The sequence below is a fragment of the Paramisgurnus dabryanus genome, chromosome 12 (assembly GCF_030506205.2).
Source record: "Paramisgurnus dabryanus chromosome 12, PD_genome_1.1, whole genome shotgun sequence".
Taxonomy (NCBI): Eukaryota; Metazoa; Chordata; class Actinopteri; order Cypriniformes; family Cobitidae; genus Paramisgurnus; species Paramisgurnus dabryanus.
The window spans coordinates 37,774,137-37,796,477 of NC_133348.1; positions in this window are offsets into that span (position 1 = coordinate 37,774,137).

Sequence of the window (22,341 nt, forward strand, 5' to 3'; positions counted from 1 at the left end):
TATGGCGAAATCAGAGAAACAGGAAGTGTCTAATATCTAAGGCAAAAAATTTCTTATTGCGATGCCAAGCGGGGTGTTTGTTCGCCTGAAGATTCCGATCGCATCGATATGCCTATTGTGAGTCTCGGGTATAGCGCCACCACGAGGCGCCAGGAAGTTTGTCAGTCACAAAGGTGGATTTTTTTGACAGTTCCATCCGATGTTCTTTTAAATACTCCTTCTAGGATATTCATGCGGTTGACACCAAAAGTGGTCAACAGGATGCTGAGATATTGTAGATGATAAATTGCGAAGGGATTTTTGATATCTCGAACGCTGTTCCCATGGCAACATGTCAAACTTTACTTTCATTTTAAAGGCTTATTTAAGCCTTTAAGTTCACACCGATGTTCTTTTAAATACTCCTTCTAGAATATTCATGAGATTGACACCAGAAGTGGTCAACATGATGCCGAGACATAGTAGATGATAAATTGCGAAGGGATTTTTGATATCTCGAACGCTGTTCCCATGGCAACGTGTCAAACTTTACTTTCATTTTAAAGGCTTATTTAAGCCTTTAAGTTCACACCGATGTTCTTTTAAATACTCCTTCTAGAATATTCATGAGATTGACACCAGAAGTGGTCAACATGAAGCCGAGACATAGTAGATGATAAATTGCGAAGGGATTTTTGATATCTCGAACGCTGTTCCCATGGCAACGCCCCAAACTTTACATTTTTTCAGGCATATTTAGAACTCTTGGCGTGCTTAGATTAACCTAAAAGTCGGCACACACATCAGAGTTGTCGGCTGTTAATTGTGCACAAACAGGTCACACATAGGCGTGTCTCTTAAGTGGCTCACTAGCGCCCCCGTTTGTCTAACATGTGGGGTTTCTTTTACCTACAGTCCCCAAATGGGTCAGTAACAACATTAAATAGCCCAATGATATTTACCCACTTGATGCCCTTGCCCACCGTGCATCGTTTTCTCGGACGCACCGTGTAGCGGTAAAAAAACGTGCGAGGGCCCGCCATTGCTGCTTGCAGCTATATTTATTATTATTTTTTTTTTTTTTTTTTTTTTTTTTAACACTTTTGGACTTTTTGGGGGCCTTAACATACTCGAAAACTCTTGAAAATTGGCACAGACGTCAGAGTTGTCCGTCATCGCAGAAATCCAAAGGCTGGAACACGGGCGTGGCACGGGGGCTCTATAGCGCCCCCTGTAATGCAAAAAAAAACTTTGATGCACAGATCGGACAAAAATGAGCGCACATGTACGAGAATTGGTACGCATATAGATCTCATCGACCCGAACAACTTTCGCCCTCTAACATTTAAGCTCCGCCCAACAGGAAGTCGGCTATTTTGGATTGTTTAAACAATGCATGCGTTGAACTTTTAAATACTCCTCCTAGTGGATTCATGGGATTGACACCAAACGTGGTGATCATGATGCCGGGACATTGTACTGTCTAAATTGCGAAGGGATTTTTGCTATCTCGAACGGTTCTGCCATGGCGAGGCGACGAATTTATGGCGAATTCAGAGAAACAGGAAGTGTCTAATATCTAAGGCAAAAAATATCTTATTGTGATGCCATGCGGGGTGTTTGTTCGTCTGAAGATTCCGATCGCATCGATGTGCCTATTGTGACTCCCGGGTATAGCGCCACCACCAGGCGCCAGAAAGTGCGTCAGTCACAGAGCTGGATTTTTTTTGACAGTTCCATGCTATGTTCTTTTAAATACTCCTTCTAGAAAAATCATGCAATTGACACCAAAAGTGGTCAACATGAAGCCGAGAGATTGTAGATGATAAATTGCGAAGGGATTTTTGATATCTCAAACGCTGTTCCCATGGCAACGCGTCAAATTTTACTTTCATTTTAAAGGCATATTTAAGCCTTTCAGTTGACGCCGATGTTCCTTTAAATACTCCATCTAGGATATTCATGCGATTGACACCAAAAGTGGTCAACATGATGCTGAGGCATAGTAGATGATAAATTGCAAAGGGATTTTTGATATCTCAAACGCTGCTCCCATGGCAACGCGTCAAATTATACTTTCATTTTAAAGGCATATTTAAGCCTTTCAGTTGACGCCAATGTTCCTTTAAATACTCCTTCTAGGATATACATGCGATTGACACCAAAAGTGGTCAACATGATGCCAAGACATTGTAGATGATAAATTGCGAAGGGATTTTTGATATCTCGAACGCTGTTCCCATGGCAACCTGTCAAACTTTACTTTCATTTTTAAGGCATATTTAAACCTTACAGCTGCATGCGGTAAACTTTTAAATACTCCTCCTGGGGAAATAATGTGATTGACTCCAGAAGTGGTCAACATAATGCTGAGACATTGTAGATGATAAATTGCAAAGGGATTTTTGATATCTCGAACGCTGTTCCCATGGCAACGTGTCAAACTTTACTTTCATTTTAAAGGCATATTTAAGCCTTTCAGTTGCATCAATGTTCCTTTAAATACTCCTTCTAGAATAATCATGCAATTGACACCAAAAGTGGTCACCATGATGCTGAGGCATAGTAGATGATAAATTGCAAAGGGATTTTTGATATCTCGAACGCTGTTCCCATGGCAACGCCGCAAACTTTACTTTTATTTCAGGCATATTTAAGGCTCTTGACGTGCTTAGATTAACCTTAAAGTTGGCACACACATCAGAGTTGTCGGCTGTTAAGTGTGCACAAAAAGGTCAGACATAGGCGTGTCTCTTAAGTGGCTCACTAGTGCCCCCGTTTGTCTAAAATGTGGGGTTTCTTTTACCTACAGTCCCCAAATGGGTCAGTAACAACATTAAATAGCCCACTGATATTTACCCACTTGATGCCCTTGCCCACCGTGCATCGTTTTCTCGGACGCACCGTGTAGCGGTAAAAAAACGTGCGAGGGCCCGCCATTGCTGCTTGCAGCTATATTTATTATTTTTTTTTTTTAACACTTTTGGCCATTTTGGGTGCCTAAACATACTCGAAAACTCTTGCAATTTGGCACACACGTCAAAGTCGTCCGTCATTGCGACCGGGCAAAGGCTGGAACACGGGCGTGGCACGGGGGCTCTGTAGCGCCCCCTGTAATGCAAAAACAAACATTGTTGCGCAGTTCGGGCAAACATGTACGCACATGTACGAGAGTTGGTACGCATATAGATCTCATCGACCCGAACAACTTTCGCCCTCTAACATTTAAGCTCCGCCCAACAGGAAGTCGGCTATTTTGGATTGTTTAAAAAATGCATGCGTTGAACTTTTAAATACTCCTCCTAGAGGATGCATGCAATTGACACCAAACGTGGTGAACATGATGTCGAGACATTGGACTTGCTAAATTGCGAAGGGATTTTTGATATCTCGAACGGTGTTGCCATGGCGAGGCGACAAATTTATGGCGACATCAGAGAAACAGGAAGTGTCTAATATCAAAGGCAAAAAATGTCTTATTGTGATGACACGCGGTGTATTTGTTCGTCTGAAGATTCCGATCGCATCAATGTGCCTATTGTGACTCCCGGGTATAGCGCCACCACCAGGCGCCAGGAAGTGTGTCAGTCACAAAGGTGGATTTTTTTTGACAGTTCCATGCGATGTTCTTTTAAATACTCCTCCTACAATGTTTATGCGATTGACACCAAAAGTGGTCAACATGATGCCAAGACATTGTAGATGATAAATTGCGAAGGGATTTTTGATATCTCGAACGCTGTTCCCATGGCAACCTGTCAAACTTTACTTTCATTTTTAAGGAATATTTAAACCTTACAGCTGCATGCGGTAAACTTTTAAATACTCCTCCTGGAGAAATAATGTGATTGACTCCAGAAGTGGTCAACATAATGCTGAGACATTGTAGATGATAAATTGCGAAGGGATTTTTGATATCTCGAACGCTGTTCCCATGGCAACGCGTCAGATTTTACTTTCATTTTAAAGGCATATTTAAGCCTTTCAGTTGACGCCAATGTTCTTTTAAATACTCCTTCTAGAATATTCATGCGATTGACGCCAGAAGTGGTCAACATGATGCCGAGACATTATAGATGATAAATTGCGAAGGGATTTTTGATATCTCAAACGCTGTTCCCATGGCAACGCGTCAAACTTTACTTTCATTTTAAAGGCTTATTTAAGCCTTTAAGTTGATGCCGATGTTCTTTTAAATACTCCTTCTAGAATATTCATGAGATTGACACCAGAAGTGGTCAACATGGTGCCGAGACATTGTAGATGATAAATTGCAAAGGGATTTTTGATATCTCAAACGCTGTTCCCATGGCAACGTGTCAAACTTTTTACTTTCATTTTGAAGCCATATTTAAGCCTTTCAGTTGATGCCGATGTTCTTTAAAATACTCCTTCTAGGATATTCAAGCGATTGACACCAAACGTGGCGATTATGATGCCAAGACATTGTAGATGATAAATTGCGAAGGGATTTTTGATATCTCAAACGCTGTTCCCATGGCAACGCGTCAAACTTTACTTTCATTTTAAAGGCATTTTTAAGCCTTTCAGTTGATGCCGATGTTCCTTTAAATACTCCTTCTAGGATATTCATGCGATTAACACCAAAAGTGGTCAACATGATGCTGAGGCATAGTAGATGATAAATTGTGAAGGGATTTCTGATATCTCAAACGCTGTTCCCATGGCAACGTGTCAAACTTTACTTTCATTTTAAAGGCATATTTAAGCCTTACAGTTGCATGCAGTGAACTTTTATATACTCCTTCTAGAATAATCATGCAATTGACACCAAAAGTGTTCAACATGAAGCCGAGATATTGTAGATGATAAATTGCGAAGGGATTTTTGATATCTCAAACGCTGTTCCCATGGCAACGCGTCAAAGTTTACTTTAATTTTAAAGGCATATTTAAGCCTTTCAGTTGACGCCGATGTTCCTTTAAATACTCCTTCTAGGATATTCATGCGATTAACACCAGAAGTGGTCAACATGATGCCGAGACATTGTAGATGATAAATTGCGAAGGGATTTTTGATATCTCGAACGCTGTTCCCATGGCAACGCCGCAAACTACTTTTATTTCAGGCATATTTAAGGCTCTTGGCGTGATTAGATTAACCTTAAAGTTGGCACACACGTCAGAGTTGTCAGCTGTTAAGTGTGCACAAAAAGGTCAAATATAGGCGTGTCTCTTAAGTGGCTCACTAGCGCCCCTGTTTGTCTAAAATGTGGGGTTTTTGTTTTACCTACAGTCCCCAAATGGCTCAGTAAAACATTAAAAATAGCCCACTGATGTTTACCCACTTGATGCCCTTGCCCACCGGGCATCGTAAAAAAACGTGCGAGGGCCCGCCATTGCTGCTTGCAGCTATATTTAGGGCCCGAGCACCGAGGAGCAGGCCAGAATGGCCTGCACCGAAAGGTGCGAAGCCCTATTGTTTTTGCTCGGATTTATTATTTTTTTTTTTTTATTTTTTTTTTACGTTTCGGGGCAATTTGGGGGCCTTAACATACTCAAAAACTCTTGAAAATTGGCAGAGATGTCAGAGTCGTCGGCCATTAGGACCCGGCAAAGGCTGGAACTCGGGCGTGGCAAGGGAGCTCTGTAGCGCCCCCTGTAATGCAAAAACAAACATTGTTGCACAGATCGGGCAAAAATGTACGCACATGTACGAGACTTGGTACGCTTATAGATCTCATCGACCCGAACAACTTTCGCCCTCTAACATTTAAGCTCCGCCCAACAGGAAGTCGGCTATTTTGGATTGTTTAAAAACTGCATGCGTTGAACTTTTATATACTCCTCCCAGGGGATTCATGCGATTGACACCAAACGTGGTGAACATGATGTCGAGACATTGGACTTGCTAAATTGCGAAGGGATTTTTGATATCTTGAACGGTTCTGCCATGGCGAGGCGACAAAGTTGTGGCGAAATCAGAGAAACAGGAAGTGTCTAATATCTAGGGCAAAAAATGTCTTATTGTGATGACACGCGGGGTGTTTGTTCGTCTGAAGATTCTGATCGCATCGATGTGCCTATTGTGACTCCCGGGTATAGCGCCACCACCAGGCGCCAGGAAGTGTGTCAGTCACAAAGCAGGATTTTTTTGACAGTTCCATGCAATGTTCTTTTAAATACTCCTTCTAGGATTTTCATGAGATTGACACCAGAAGTGGTCAACATGATGCCGAGACATTGTAGATGATAAATTGCGAAGGGATTTTTGATATCTCAAACGCTGTTCCCATGGCAACGCGTCAAACTTTACTTTCATTTTAAAGGCATATTTAAGCCTTTCAGTTGACGCTAATGTTCTTTTAAATACTCCTTCTAGAATATTCATGAGATTGACACCAGAAGTGGTCAACATGATGCCGAGACATAGTAGATGATAAATTGTGAAGGGATTTTTGATATCTCGAATGCTGTTCCCATGGCAACGCCCCAAACTTTATATTTATTTCAGGCATATTTAGGACTCTTGGCGTGCTTAGATTAACCTAAAAGTCGGCACAAACATCAGAGTTGTCGGCTGTTCAGAGTGGACAAATAGGTCAGACAAAGGCGTGTCTCTTTAGTGGCTCACTAGCGCCCCCGTTTGTCTAAAATGTGGGGTTTTTCTTTTACCTACAGTCCCCAAATGGCTCAGTAACAACATTAAATAGCCCACTGATGTTTACCCACTTGATGCCCTTGCCCGCCGTGCATCGTTTTCTCGGACGCATCGTGTAGCGGTAAAAAAACGTGCGAGGGCCCGCCATTGCTGCTTGCAGCTATATTTAGGGCTCGAGCACCGAGGAGCAGGCCAGAATGGCCTGCACCGAAAGGTGCGAAGCCCTATTGTTTTTGCTCGGATTATTATTTTTATTATTATTATTATTATTATTTTTTTTTTTTTTTTTTTAACACTTTTGGACTTTTTGGGTGCCTTAACATACTCGAAAACTCTTGTAACTTGGCACAGACGTCAGAGTCGTCCGTCTTCGCAGAAATCCAAAGGCTGGAACACGGGCGTGGCACGGGGGCTCTATAGCGCCCCCTGTAATGCAAAAAAAAACATTGATGCACAGATCGGACAAAAATGTGGGCACATGTACGAGAGTTGGTACGCTTATAGATCTCATCGACCCGAACAACTTTCGCCCTCTAACATTTAAGCTCCGCCCAACAGGAAGTCGGCTATTTTGGACTGTTTAAAAAATGCATGCGTTGAACTTTTATATACTCCTCCCAGGGGATTCATGCGATTGACACCAAACGTGGTGAACATGATGTCGAGACATTGGACTTGCTAAATTGCGAAGGGATTTTTGATATCTCGAACGGTTCTGCCATGGCGAGGCGACAAAGTTGTGGCGAAATCAGAGAAACAGGAAGTGTCTAATATCTAGGGCAAAAAATGTCTTATTGTGATGACACGCGGGGTGTTTGTTTGTCTGAAGATTCCGATCGCATCGATGTGCCTATTGTGACTCCCGGGTATAGCGCCACCACCAGGCGCCAGGAAGTGTGTCAGTCACAAAGCTGGATTTTTTTGACAGTTCCATGCAATGTTCTTTTAAATACTCCTTCTAGGATTTTCATGAGATTGACACCAGAAGTGGTCAACATGATGCCGAGACATTGTAGATGATAAATTGCGAAGGGATTTTTGATATCTCAAACGCTGTTCCCATGGCAACGCGTCAAACTTTACTTTAATTTTAAAGGCATATTTAAGCCTTTCTGTTGCATGCAGGAAACTTTTAAATACTCCTTCTAGGATTTTCATGAGATTGACACAAGAAGTGATCAACATGATGCCGAGACATTGTAGATGATAAATTGCGAAGGGATTTTTGATATCTCGAACGCTGTTCCCATGGCAACCTGTCAAACTTTACTTTCATTTTAAAGGCATATTTAAGCCTTACAGTTCCATGAGATGTTCTTTTAAATACTCCTCCTAGGATTTTCATGTGATTGACACCAAAAGTGGTCAACATGATGCCGAGACATTGTAGATGATAAATTGCGAACGGATTTTTGATATCTCGAACGTTGTTTCTATGGCAACGCGTCAAATTTTACTTTCATTTTAAAGGCTTATTTAAACCTGACAGTTGCATGCGATGTTCTTTTATATACTCCTTCTAGGGAAATAATGTGATTCACCCCAGAAGTGGTCAACATGATGCCGAGATATTGTAGATGATAAATTGGGAAGGGATTTTTGATATCTCAGACGCTGTTTTCATGGCAACGCGTCAAACTTTACTTTCATTTTAAAGGCATATTTAAGCCTTTCAGTTGACACCGATGTTCTTTTAAATACCCCTTCTAGAATATTCATGCGATTGACTCCAGAAGTGGTCAACATGAAGCCGAGACATTGTAGATGATAAATTGTTAAGGGATTTTTGATATCTCGAAAGCTGTTCCCATGGCAACGCGTCAAACTTTACTTTCATTTTAAAGGCATATTTAAGCCTTTCAGTTGACACCGATGTTCTTTTAAATACTCCTTCTAGAATATTCATGCGATTGACTCCAGAAGTGGTGTACATGATGCCGAGACATTGTAGATGATAAATTGCGAAGGGATTTTTGATATCTCGAACGCTGTTCCCATGGCAACGCCCCAAACTTTACTTTTATTTCAGGCATATTTAGGGCTCTTGGCGTGCTTAGATTAACCTAAAAGTCGGCACACACATCAGAGTTGTAGGCTGTTAAGTGTGCACAAACAGGTCAGAAATAGGCGTGTTTCTTAAGTGGCTCACTAGCGCCCCCGTTTGTCTAAAATATGGGGTTTCTTTTACCAACAGTTCCCAAATGTCTCAGTAACAACATTAAATAGCCCACTAATATTTACCCACTTGATGCCCTTGCCCACTGTGCATCGTTTTCTCGGACGCACCGTGTAGCGGTAAAAAACCGTGCGAGGGCCCGCCATTGCTGCTTGTTTTTTTTTTTTTTTTTCTATTTTTTTTTTTTTTTAACACTTTTGGACTTTTTGGGGGCCTTAACATACTCGAAAACTCTTGAAAATTGGCACAGACGTCAGAGTCGTCCGTCATCGCAGAAATCCAAAGGCTGAAACACGGGCGTGGCACAGGGGCTCTGTAGCGCCCCCTGTAATGCAAAAAAAAACATTGATGCACAGATCGGGCAAAAATGTACGCACATGTACGAGACTTGGTACGCTTATAGATCTCATCGACCCGAACAACTTTCGCCCTCTAACATTTAAGCTCCGCCCAACAGGAAGTCGGCTATTTTGGACTGTTTAAAAAATGCATGCGTTGAACTTTTAAATACTCCTCCTAGGGGATTCGTGCGAATGACACCAAATGTGGTGATCATGATGTCGAGACATTGTACTTGCTAAATTGCGAAGGGATTTTTGATATCTCGAACGGTTCTGCCATGGCGAGGCGACAAAGTTGTGGCGAAATCAGAGAAACAGGAAGTGTTTAATATCTAAGGTAAAAAATGTCTTATTGTGATGCCATGCGGGGTGTTTGTTCGTCTGAAGATTCCGATCGCATCGATGTGCCTATTGTGACTCCCGGGTATAGCGCCACCACCAGGCGCCAGGAAGTGTGTCACTCATGAACTTTTAAATACTTCTCCTAGGGAATTCATACGATTGACACCAAACGTGGTGAACATGATGCTGAGACATTGGACTTGCTAAATTGCGAAGGGATTTTTGATATCTCAAACGGTGTTGCCATGACGAGGCGACAAATTTATGGCGAATTCAATGAAACAGGAAGTGTCTAATATCTAAAGCAAAAAATGTCTTATTGGGATGAAACGCAGTGTGTATGTTCGGCCAAGGATTCCGATCGCATCGATGTGCCTATTTTGAGTCTCGGGTATAGCGCCACCAACAGGCACCAGGAAGTGTGGCAGTCACAAAAGGTGGATTTCTTGACAGTTGCATGTGGTGAACTTTTAAATACTCCTCCTAGGATTTTCATGCGATTGACACCAAAAGCGGTCAACACGATGCAGAGACATTGTAGATGATAAATTGCGAAGGGATTTTTGATATCTCGAACGCTGTTCCCATGGCAACACGTCAAACTTTACTTTCATTTTCAGGCATATTTAAGCTCTTGGCGTGCACTTTGGGTGCCTTAACATGCTCGAAAAATACGGAAATTTGGCTTAGATGTCAAAGTCACGTGCCACTAGGCTCATGCAAAGGCTGGAATATGGGCGTGGCAAGGGAGCTCTGTAGCGCCCCCTGTAATGCAAAAAAATAACATTGATGCACAGATCGGGCAAAAATGTACGCACATGTACGGGAGTTGGTACGCATATAGATCTCATCGACCCGAACAACTTTCGCACATTAAGATTTAAGCTCCGCCCAACAGGAAGTCGGCTATTTTGGATTGTTTAAAAAATGAATGCGTTGAACTTTTAAATACTCCTCCTAGTGGATTAATGGGATTGACACCAAACGTGGTGAACATGATGTCGAGACATTGGACTTGCTAAATTGCGAAGGGATTTTTGATATCTCGAACGGTTCTGCCATGGCGAGCCGACAAATTTATGGCGACATCAGAGAAACAGGAAGTGTCTAATATCTAAGGCAAAAAATATCTTATTGTGATTCCATGCGGGGTGTTTGTTCGTCTGAAGATTCCGATCGCATCGATGTGCCTATTGTGACTCCCGGGTATAGCGCCACCACCAGGCGCCAGGAAGTGTGTCAGTCACAAAGCTGGATTTTTTTGACAGTTCCATGCGATGTTCTTTTAAATACTCCTTCTAGGATTTTCATGCGATTGACACAAGAAGTGGTCAACATGATGCCAAGACATTGTAGGTGATAAATTGCGAAGGGATTTTTGATATCTCGAACGCTGTTTCCATGGCAACCTGTCAAACTTTACTTTCATTTTAAAGGCATATTTAAGCCTTACAGTTCCATGCGATGCTCTTTTATATACTCCTTCTAGGATTTTCATGCGATTGACTCCAGAAGTTGTCAACATGATGCTGAGACATTGTAGATGATAAATTGCGAAGGGATATTTGATATCTCAAACGTTGTTCCCATGGCAACGAGTCAAACTTTGCTTTCATTTTCCAGCATATTTAAGGCTGACATTTACATGCTGTGAACTTTTGAATACTCCTCGTATGGGATTCATGCGATTGACACCAGAAGTGGTCGACATGATGCTGAGACATTGAAGATGTTAAATTGCAAAGGAATTTTTGACACATCGAACGCTGTTCCCATGGCAACGCGTCAAACTTACTTTTATTTCAGGCATATTTCAGGCTCTTGGCAGCGTAGATTAAGTTTAAATTTGGCACACACATCTGATTTGTCGGCTGTTAAGTGTTGACAAAAACGTCAGATAAAGGCGTGTCTATTTAGTGACTGACTAGCGCCCCCGTTTGTCTAAAATATGGGGTTTCTTTTACCTACTGTACCTATATGGGTCAGTAGCAACATGAAAGAGTACACTGATATATACCCACTTGATGCACATGCCCACCGTGCATCGTTTTCTCGGAGGCACCGTGTAGCGGTAAACAAACGTGCGAGGGCCCGCCATCGCTGCTTGCAGCTATATTTAGGGCCCGAGCACCGAGGAGCAGGCCAGAATGGCCTGCACTGAATGGTGCGAAGCCCTATTGTTTTTGCTCGGATTTATTATTATTATTTTTTTTTATTATTTTTTTTTTACGTTTCGGGCCAATTTGGGGGCCTTAACATACTCAAAAACTCTTGAAAATTGGCAGAGATGTCAGAGTCGTCGGCCATTAGGACCCGGCAAAGGCTGGAACTCGGGCGTGGCAAGGGGGCTCTGTAGCGCCCCCTGTAATGCAAAAACAAACATTGGGGCACAGATCGGGCAAACATTTACACACATGTACGAGAGTTGGTACGCATATAGATCTCATCGACCCAAACAACTTTCGCCCTCTAACATTTAAGCTCCGCCCAACAGGAAGTCGGCTATTTTGGATTGTTTAAAAAATGCATGCGTTGAACTTTTAAATACTCCTCCTAGAGGATTCATGGGATTGACACCAAACGTGGTGATCATGATGTCGAGACATTGTACTTGCTAAATTGCGAAGGGATTTTTGATATCTCGAACGGTTCTGCCATGGCGAGGCGACAAATTTATGGCGAAATCAGAGAAACAGGAAGTGTCTAATATCTAAGGCAAAAAATATCTTATTGTGATGACACGCGGGGTGTTTGTTCGTCTGAAGATTCCGATCGCATCGATGTGCCTATTGTGACTCCCGGGTATAGCGCCACCACCAGGCGCCAGGAAGTGTGTCAGTCAAAAAGGTGGATTTTTTTGACAGTTCCATTCGATGTTCTTTTAAATACTCCTCCTAGGATTTTCATGCAATTGACATGAGAAGTGGTCAACATGATGCCAAGACATTGTAGATGATAAATTGCGAAGGGATTTTTGATATCTCAAACGCTGTTCCCATGGCAACCTGTCAAACATTACTTTCATTTTGAAGGCATATTTAAACCTTACATCTGCGTGTGGTAAACTTTTAAATACTCCTCTTGAGGAAATAATGTGATTGACTCCAGAAGTGGTCAACATAATGCTGAGACATTGTAGATGATGAATTGTGAAGGTATTTTTGATATCTCAAACGCTGTTCCCATGGCAACGCGTCAAACTTTACTTTCATTTTAAAGGCATATTTAAGCCTTTCAGTTGATGCCGATGTTCTTTTAAATACTCCTTCTAGAATAATCATGCAATTGACACCAAAAGTGGTGATCATGATGTCGAGACATTGTACTTGCTAAATTGCGAAGGGATTTTTGATATCTCGAACGGTTCTGCCATGGCGAGGCAACAAATTTATGGCGAATTCAGAGAAACAGGAAGTGTCTAATATCTAAGGCAAAAAATATCTTATTGTGATGCCATGCAAGTGTTTGTTCGTCTGAAGATTCCGATTGCATCGATGTGCCCATTGTGACTCCCGGGTATAGCGCCACCACCAGGCGCCAGGAAGTCTGTCAGTCACAAAGCTGGATTTTTTTGACAGTTCCATGCGATGTTCATTTAAATACTCCTTTTAGGATTTTCATGCGATTGACACAAGAAGTGGTCAACATGATGCCGAGACATTGTAGATGATAAATTGCGAAGGGATTTTTGATATCTTGAACGCTGTTCCCATGGCAACCTGTCAAAATTTACTTTCATTTTAATGGTATATTTAAGCCTTACAGTTCCATGCGATGTTCTTTTAAATACTCCTTCTAGGATTTTCATGCGATTGACACCAAAAGTGGTCAACATGATGCCGAGACATTGTAGATGATAAATTGCGAAGGGATTTTTGATATCTCGAACGCTGTTCCCATGGCAACGCGACAAACTTTACTTTCATTTTAAAGGCATATTTAAGCCTTTCAGTTGACGCTGATGGTCCTTTAAATACTCCTTCTAGAATATTCATGCGATTGACTCCAGAAGTGGCGTACATGGTGCCGAGACATTGTAGATGATAAATTGCGAAGGGATTTTTGACATCTCGAACGCTGTTCCCATGGCAACGCCGCAAACTTTACTTTTATTTCAAACATTTTTAAGGCTCTTGACGTGCTTAGATTAACCTTAAAGTTGGCACACACATCAGAGTTGTCAGCTGTTAAGTGTGCACAAACTGGTCACACATAGGCGTGTCTCTTAAGTGGCTCACTAGTGCCCCCGTTTGTCTAAAATGTGGGGTTTCTTTTACCTACAGTCCCCAAATGGCTCAGTAACAACATTAAATAGCCCACTGATATTTACCCACTTGATGCCCTTGCCCAGGGACGGACTGGTGCTAAAAAACAGCCCTGGACTTTTTCCCAAATAGGCCCATCATCCGGCCTTTCCCAACTGACACAAGGATGTCCTGATACTGCCAAAATACTGTCAGACTATCAGACAAGGTTATTTAATATTTTGTCAATGTCATATTACACTTTGATGTATAATAAGGCTGTGGAATAAGGAAAATTGCTAGGCCCTATTAATTTTGTATGTAAAGCTTTCACAAACAACCACCAGGTCTTTGTCAATTCCACAATACTAAAGACAAAAAAAAAGAAAAGGAAAAACTGCACTCAGACAGAAAGTGCAAGCTAGGAATTTTTGATTAAACTAATATTTGGTCAATTATTTAGCCCCCTGTTTTGTATATTAGCACGTTTAGAGTGGTAGCATCCGTTTAGTCTTCATTGTTGCAGAAAATGTGAGCTCACTACAACCTCTCATATACAATAAAGTCAATGAAAAAAATGAAAACCAATGCAATACGATGATGTCCACCCACAGACTGTTTTTAAATGGGGTTGGATGAATATTTTTTGCTTTGGTGTGTGTGATTTTGTTTAGATGACAGTTGTAAGTTACAGTTTGACAAGAGTTTACAGTTTGACAAAAGCACAAGGTTTTGTTTTATTGCGACTGCACAGAAATATAAGCAAACACTTTGCAGTTTGAATGATGTCCAATATGAACAAAATGACGGATTATGTATTGTTTTTACGTTTCCTCTGTTCAATCGTGCCCGCGCCTCTCTCTCTCTCTCTCTCTCTCTCTCTCTCTCTCTCCCTCTCTCTCTCTCTCTCTCTCTCTCTCTCTCTCTCTCTCTCTCACACACACACACACACACACACACACACACATCACGTCTCTCTCTAACAGTAGTTGCGCATCACATTAATTTTCACGCGAGTTTTATTTATATTGTGTATATTATATTATAAAAACGTCACATGTCCTGCTACTACTGGCACTTAGCTCTTGCTGATGTGAAGTTAACTCGGTCTGTCCCTCATCATGACCAGGCTGTGGATACTCAGGGCAGGCTCGTGAACATATAGACCATATAGACGCTCGCGAATTCTGGGAATCCATGGACCAATCACGGCTAGTAGGCCGACTCTTCTTCCTTGTTTTTTTTTACACGTAGCAGCATATAAGTGATTGTATTAGTGCCTCTGCTGTTGGCTGTTCATATTGCATTATTAGACTTTTTTGCCGTCGGCCGGGTAACGGCCCTCCGTTGAACGGCCGTTCTGGACTTTTCCAGAACGCACAGATTGCCAATCCGTCCCTGCCCTTGCCCACCGCACATCGTTTTCTCGGAGGCACCGTGTAGCGGTAAAAAAACGTGCGAGGGCCCGCCATTGCTGCTTGCAGCTATATTTAGGGCTCGAGCACCGAGGAGCAGGCCAGAATGGCCTGCACCGTAGGTGCGAAGCCCTATTGTTTTTGCTCGGATTATTATTTTTATTATTTTTTTTTTTTTTTTTTTTTTTTTTTTTTTTAACACTTTTGGACTTTTTGGGTGCCTTAACATACTCGAAAACTCTTGAAAATTGGCACAGACGTCAGAGTCGTCCGTCATCGCAGAAATCCAAAGGCTGGAACACGGGCGTGGCACGGGGGCTCTATAGCGCCCCCTGTAATGCAAAAAAAAACATTGATGCACAGATCGGGCAAAAATGTACGCACATGTACGAGAGTTGGTACGCATATAGATCTCATCGACCCGAACAACTTTCGCCCTCTAACATTTAAGCTCCGCCCAACAGGAAGTCGGCTATTTTGGTTTGTTTAAAAAATGCATGCATTGAACTTTTAAATACTCCTCCTAGTGGATTCATGGGATTGACACCAAACGTGGTGATCATGATGCCGAGACATTGTACTTGCTAAATTGCGAAGGGATTTTTGATATCTCGAACGGTTCTGCCATGGCGAGGCGACAAATTTATGGCGAATTCAGAGAAACAGGAAGTGTCTAATATCTAAGGCAAAAAATATCTTATTGTGATGCCATGCGGGGTGTTTGTTCGTCTGAAGATTCCGATCGCATCGATGTGCCTATTGTGACTCCCGGGTATAGCGCCACCACCAGGCGCCAGGAAGTGCGTCACTCACAAAGCTGGATTTTTTTTGACAATTCTATGCTATGTTCTTTAAAATACTCCTTCTAGAAAAATCATGCAATTGACACCAAAAGTGGTCAACATGAAGCCGAGAGATTGTAGATGATAAATTGCGAAGGGATTTTTGATATCTCAAACGCTGTTCCCATGGCAACGCGTAAAATTTTACTTTCATTTTAAAGGCATATTTAAGCCTTTCAGTTGACGCCGATGTTCCTTTAAATACTCCTTCTAGGATATTCATGCGATTGACACCAAAAGTGGTCAACATGATGCTGAGGCATAGTAGATGATAAATTGCGAAGGGATTTTTGATATCTCGAACGCTGTTCCCATGGCAACGTGTCAAACTTTACTTTCATTTTTAAGGCATATTTAAGCCTTTCAGTTGACGCCGATGTTCCTTTAAATACTCCTTCTAGGATATTCATGCGATTGACACCAAAAGTGGTCAACATGATGCCGAGGCATAGTAGATGATAAATTGCGAAGGGATTTTTTATATCTCGAACGCTGTTCCCATGGCAACGTGTCAAACTTTACTTTCATTTTAAAGGCATATTTAAGCCTTACAGTTGCATGCAGTGAACTTTTATATACTCCTTCTAGAATAATCATGCAATTGACACCAAAAGTGGTCAACATTAAGCCGAGATATTGTAGATGATAAATAGTGAAGGGATTTTTGATATCTCAAACGCTGTTCCCATGGCAACGCGTCAAAGTTTACTTTCATTTTAAAGGCATATTTAAGCCTTTCAGTTGACGCCGATGTTCCTTTAAATACTCCTTCTAGGATATTCATGCGATTAACACCAGAAGTGGTCAACATGATGCTGAGACATTGTAGATGATAAATTGCGAAGGGATTTTTGATATCTCGAACGTTGTTCCCATGGCAACGCCACAAACTTTCCTTTTATTTCAGGCATATTTAAGGCTCTTGGCGTGAGTAGATTAACCTTAAAGTTGGCACACACATCAGAGTTGTCAGCTGTTAAGTGTGCACAAAAAGGTCAGATATAGGCGTGTCTCTTAAGTGGCTCACTAGCGCCCCTGTTTGTCTAAAATGTGGTGTTTCTTTTACCTACAGTCCCCAAATGGCTCTGTAACAACATTAAATAGCCCACTGATATTTACCCACTTGATGCGCTTGCCCACCGTGCATCGTTTTCTCGGACGCACCGTGTAGCGGTAAAAAAACGTGCGAGGGCCCGCCATTGCTGCTTGCAGCTATATTTATTATTAGGGCTCGAGCACCGAGGAGCAGGCCAGAATGGCCTGCACCGAAAGGTGCGAAGCCCTATTGGTTTTGTTAGAATTTATTATTTTTTTTTTTTTTTTTATTTTTTTTATTTTTTTTTTTTTTAACACTTTTGGACTTTTTGGGGGCCTTAACATACTCGAAAACTCTTGAAAATTGGCACAGACGTCAGAGTCGTCCGTCATCGCAGAAATCCAAAGGCTGGAACACGGGCGTGGCACGGGGGCTCTGTAGCGCCCCCTGTAATGCAAAAAAAAACATTGATGCACAGATCGGGCAAAAATTCACGCACATGTACGAGAATTGGTACGCTTATAGATCTCATCGACCCGAACAACTTTCGCCCTCTAACATTTAAGCTCCGCCCAACAGGAAGTCGGCTATTTTGGATTGTTTAAAAAATGCATGCAGTGAACTTTTATATACTCCTCCCAGGGGATTCATGGGATTGACACCAAACGTGGTGAACATGATGTCGAGACATTGGACTTGCTAAATTGCGAAGGGATTTTTGATATCTCGAACGGTTCTGCCATGGCGAGGCGACAAATTTATGGCGACATCAGAGAAACAGGAAGTGTCTAATATCAAAGGCAAAAAATTTCTTATTGTGATGACACGCGGTGTGTTTGTTCGTCTGAAGATTCCGATCGCATCGATGTGCCTATTGTGACTCCCGGGTATAGCGCCACCACCAGGCGCCAGGAAGTCTGTCAGTCACAAAGGTGGATTTTTTTTGACAGTTCCATGCGATGTTCTTTTAAATACTCCTCCTACAATGTTTATGCGATTGACACCAAAAGTGGTCAACATGATGCCAAGACATTGTAGATGATAAATTGCGAAGGGATTTTTGATATCTCGAACGCTGTTCCCATGGCAACCTGTCAAACTTTACTTTCATTTTTAAGGCATAATTAAACCTTACAGCTGCATGCGGTAAACTTTTAAATACTCCTCCTGGGGAAATAATGTGATTGACTCCATAAGTGGTCAACATAATGCTGAGACATTGTAGATGATAAATTGCGAAGGGATTTTTGATATCTCAAACGCTGTTCCCATGGCAACGCGTCAGATTTTACTTTCATTTTAAAGGCATATTTAAGCCTTTACAGTTGACGCCAATGTTCTTTTAAATACTCCTTCTAGGATATTCATGCGATTGACGCCAGAAGTGGTCAACATGATGCCGAGACATTGTAGATGATAAATTGCGAAGGGATTTTTGATATCTCAAACGCTGTTCCCATGGCAACGCGTCAAACTTTACTTTCATTTTAAAGGCTTATTTAAGCCTTTAAGTTGACGCCGATGTTCTTTTAAATACTCCTTCTAGAATATTCATGCGATTGACGCCAGAAGTGGTCAACATGATGCCGAGACATTGTAGATGATAAATTGCGAAGGGATTTTTGATATCTCAAACGCTGTTCCCATGGCAACGCGTCAAACTTTACTTTCATTTTAAAGGCTTATTTAAGCCTTTAAGTTGACGCCGATGTTCTTTTAAATACTCCTTCTAGAATATTCATGAGATTGACACCAGAAGTGGTCAACATGATGCCGAAACATTGTAGATGATAAATTGCGAAGGGATTTTTGATATCTCAAACGCTGTTCCCATGGCAACGCGTCAAACTTTACTTTCATTTTAAAGGCTTATTTAAGCCTTTAAGTTGACGCCGATGTTCTTTTAAATACTCCTTCTAGAATATTCATGCGATTGACTCCAGAAGTGGTGTACATGATGTCGAGACATTGTAGATGATAAATTGCGAAGGGATTTTTGATATCTCGAACGCTGTTCCCATGACAACGCGTCAAATTTTACTTTCATTTTAAAGGCATATTTAAGCCTTTCAGTTGACGCCGATGTTCTTTTAAATACTCCTTCTAGAATAATCATACAATTGACACCAAAAGTGGTCAACATAAAGCTGAAACATTGTAGATGATAAATTGCGAAGGGATTTTTGATATCTCGAACGCTGTTCCCATGGCAACGCGTCAAACTTTTTACTTTCATTTTAAAGGCATATTTAAGCCTTTCAGTTGACGCCGATATTCTTTTAAATACTCCTTCTAGAATAATCATGCAATTGACACCAAAAGTGGTCAACATGATGCCGAGACATTGTAGATGATAAATTGTGAAGGGATTTTTGATATCTTGAACGGTGGTCCCATGGCAACGCCACAAACTTTACTTTTATTTCAGGCATATTTAGGACTCTTGGCGTGCTTAGATTAACCTAAAAGTCGGCACACACATCAGAGTTGTCGGCTGTTCAGAGTGGACAAATAGGTCAGGCAAAGGCGTGTCTCTTTAGTGGCTCACTAGCGCCCCCATTTGTCTAAAATGTGGGGTTTTTCTTTTACCTACAGTCCCCAAATGGCTCAGTAACAACATTAAATAGCCCACTTATGTTTACCCACTTGATGCCCTTGCCCACCGGGCATCGTTTTCTCGGACGCCTCGTGTAGCGGTAAAAAAACGTGCGAGGGCCCGCCATTGCTGCTTGCAGCTATATTTATTATTATTTTTTTTTTTTTTTTTTTTTTTTTTAACACTTTTGGACTTTTTGGGGGCCTTAACATACTCGAAAACTCTTGAAAATTGGCACAGACGTCAGAGTTGTCCGTCATCGCAGAAATCCAAAGGCTGGAACACGGGCGTGGCACGGGGGCTCTATAGCGCCCCCTGTAATGCAAAAAAAAACTTTGATGCACAGATCGGACAAAAATGAGCGCACATGTACGAGAATTGGTACGCATATAGATCTCATCGACCCGAACAACTTTCGCCCTCTAACATTTAAGCTCCGCCCAACAGGAAGTCGGCTATTTTGGATTGTTTAAAAAATGCATGCAGTGAACTTTTATATACTCCTCCCAGGGGATTCATGGGATTGACACCAAACGTGGTGAACATGATGTCGAGACATTGGACTTGCTAAATTGCGAAGGGATTTTTGATATCTCGAACGGTTCTGCCATGGCGAGGCGACAAATTTATGGCGACATCAGAGAAACAGGAAGTGTCTAATATCAAAGGCAAAACATTTCTTATTGTGATGACACGCGGTGTGTTTGTTCGTCTGAAGATTCCGATCGCATCGATGTGCCTATTGTGACTCCCGGGTATAGCGCCACCACCAGGCGCCAGGAAGTGTGTCAGTCACAAAGGTGGATTTTTTTTGACAGTTCCATGCAATGTTCTTTTAAATACTCCTCCTACAATGTTTATGCGATTGACACCAAAAGTGGTCAACATGATGCGAAGACATTGTAGATGATAAATTGCGAAGGGATTTTTGATATCTCGAACGCTGTTCCCATGGCAACCTGTCAAACTTTACTTTCATTTTTAAGGCATATTTAAACCTTACAGCTGCATGCGGTAAACTTTTAAATACTCCTCCTGGGGAAATAATGTGATTGACTCCAGAAGTGGTCAACATAATACTGAGACATTGTAGATGATAAATTGCGAAGGGATTTTTGATATCTCGAACGCTGTTCCCATGGTAACCTGTCAAACTTTACTTTCATTTTAAAGGCATATTTAAGCCTTACAGTTCCATGCGATGCTTTTTTAAATACTCCTCCTAGGATTTTCATGCGATTGACACAAGAAGTGGTCAACATGATGCCGAGACATTGTAGATGATAAATTGCGAAGGGATTTTTGATATCTCAAACGCTGTTCCCATGGTAACCTGTCAAACTTTACTTTCATTTTAAAGGCATATTTAAGCCTTACAGTTCCATGCGATGCTCTTTTAAATACTCCTTCTAGAATATTCATGCGATTGACTCCAGAAGTGGTCAACATGATGCCGAGACATTGTAGATGATAAATTGCGAAGGGATTTTTGATATCTCAAACGCTGTTCCCATGGCAACGCGTCAGATTTTACTTTCATTTTAAAGGCTTATTTAAGCCTTTAAGTTGACGCAGATGTTCTTTTAAATACTCCTTCTAGAATATTCATGAGATTGACACCAGAAGTGGTCAACATGATGCCGAGACATTGTAGATGATAAATTGCGAAGGGATTTTTGATATCTCAAACGCTGTTCCCATGGCAACGCCCCAAACTTTACATTTATTTCAGGCATATTTAGGGCTCTTGACGTGCTTAGATTAACCTTAAAGTTGGCACACACATCAGAGTTGTCGGCTGTTAAGTGTGCACAAAAAGGTCAGACATAGGCGTGTCTCTTAAGTGGCTCACTAGCGCCCCCGTTTGTCTAAAATGTGGGGTTTCTTCTACCTACAGTCCCCAAATGGCTCAGTAACAACATTAAATAGCCCACTGATATTTACCCACTTGATGCCCTTGCCCACCGTGCATCGATTTCTCGGACGCACCGTGTAGCGGTAAAAAAACGTGCGAGGGCCCGCCATTGCTGCTTGCAGCTATATTTAGGGCCCGAGCACCGAGGAGCAGGCCAGAATGGCCTGCACCGTGGGTGCAAAGCCCTATTGTTTTTGCTTCGTTTATTAGGGCCCGAGCACACCAGGGTGTGAGGACCCTATTGTTTTTGCTCCGTTTATTAGGGCCCGAGCACACCAGGGTGTGAGGACCCTATTGTTTTTGCTCCGTTTATTATTATTCTTCTTCTTCTTCTTCTTCTTCTCCGAAATGGATCGCATTTTTGAGGGCCTAAACATACCCGAAAACTCATGAAAATTTGCACACGCGTCAGAAGTGGCGAAAATGTACATGTAGTATAGGCGTCAGAAGTGGGCGTGTAAAAATGGCTCGATAGCGCCACCTGCAAAATTTCAAGAGAACAGCCCCCCCACTACGAAAAACTTACAGATACGAAATTTGGTAGGATCATCTATTACTCCAAGACCTACAAAAAAGTCTCTTGGAGCTAAGCTCTAAACCCCACAGGAAGTCAGCCATTTTGAATTTTCTCTGTCATTTTTTGACATTTCCAAGCGTCGTACTTTAACGAACTCCTCCTAGAGATTTAATCCGATCATCATCATATTTGGTCAGTATCATCTAAAGGCCTTTGCGATGCTAAATTGCGGAGCTTTTGACTTTTCATTGGAGGGCGTGTCCGTGGCGGCCTGGCAAAGTGTAATGTTTCGCCATGAAACAGGAAGCTGATGTAAT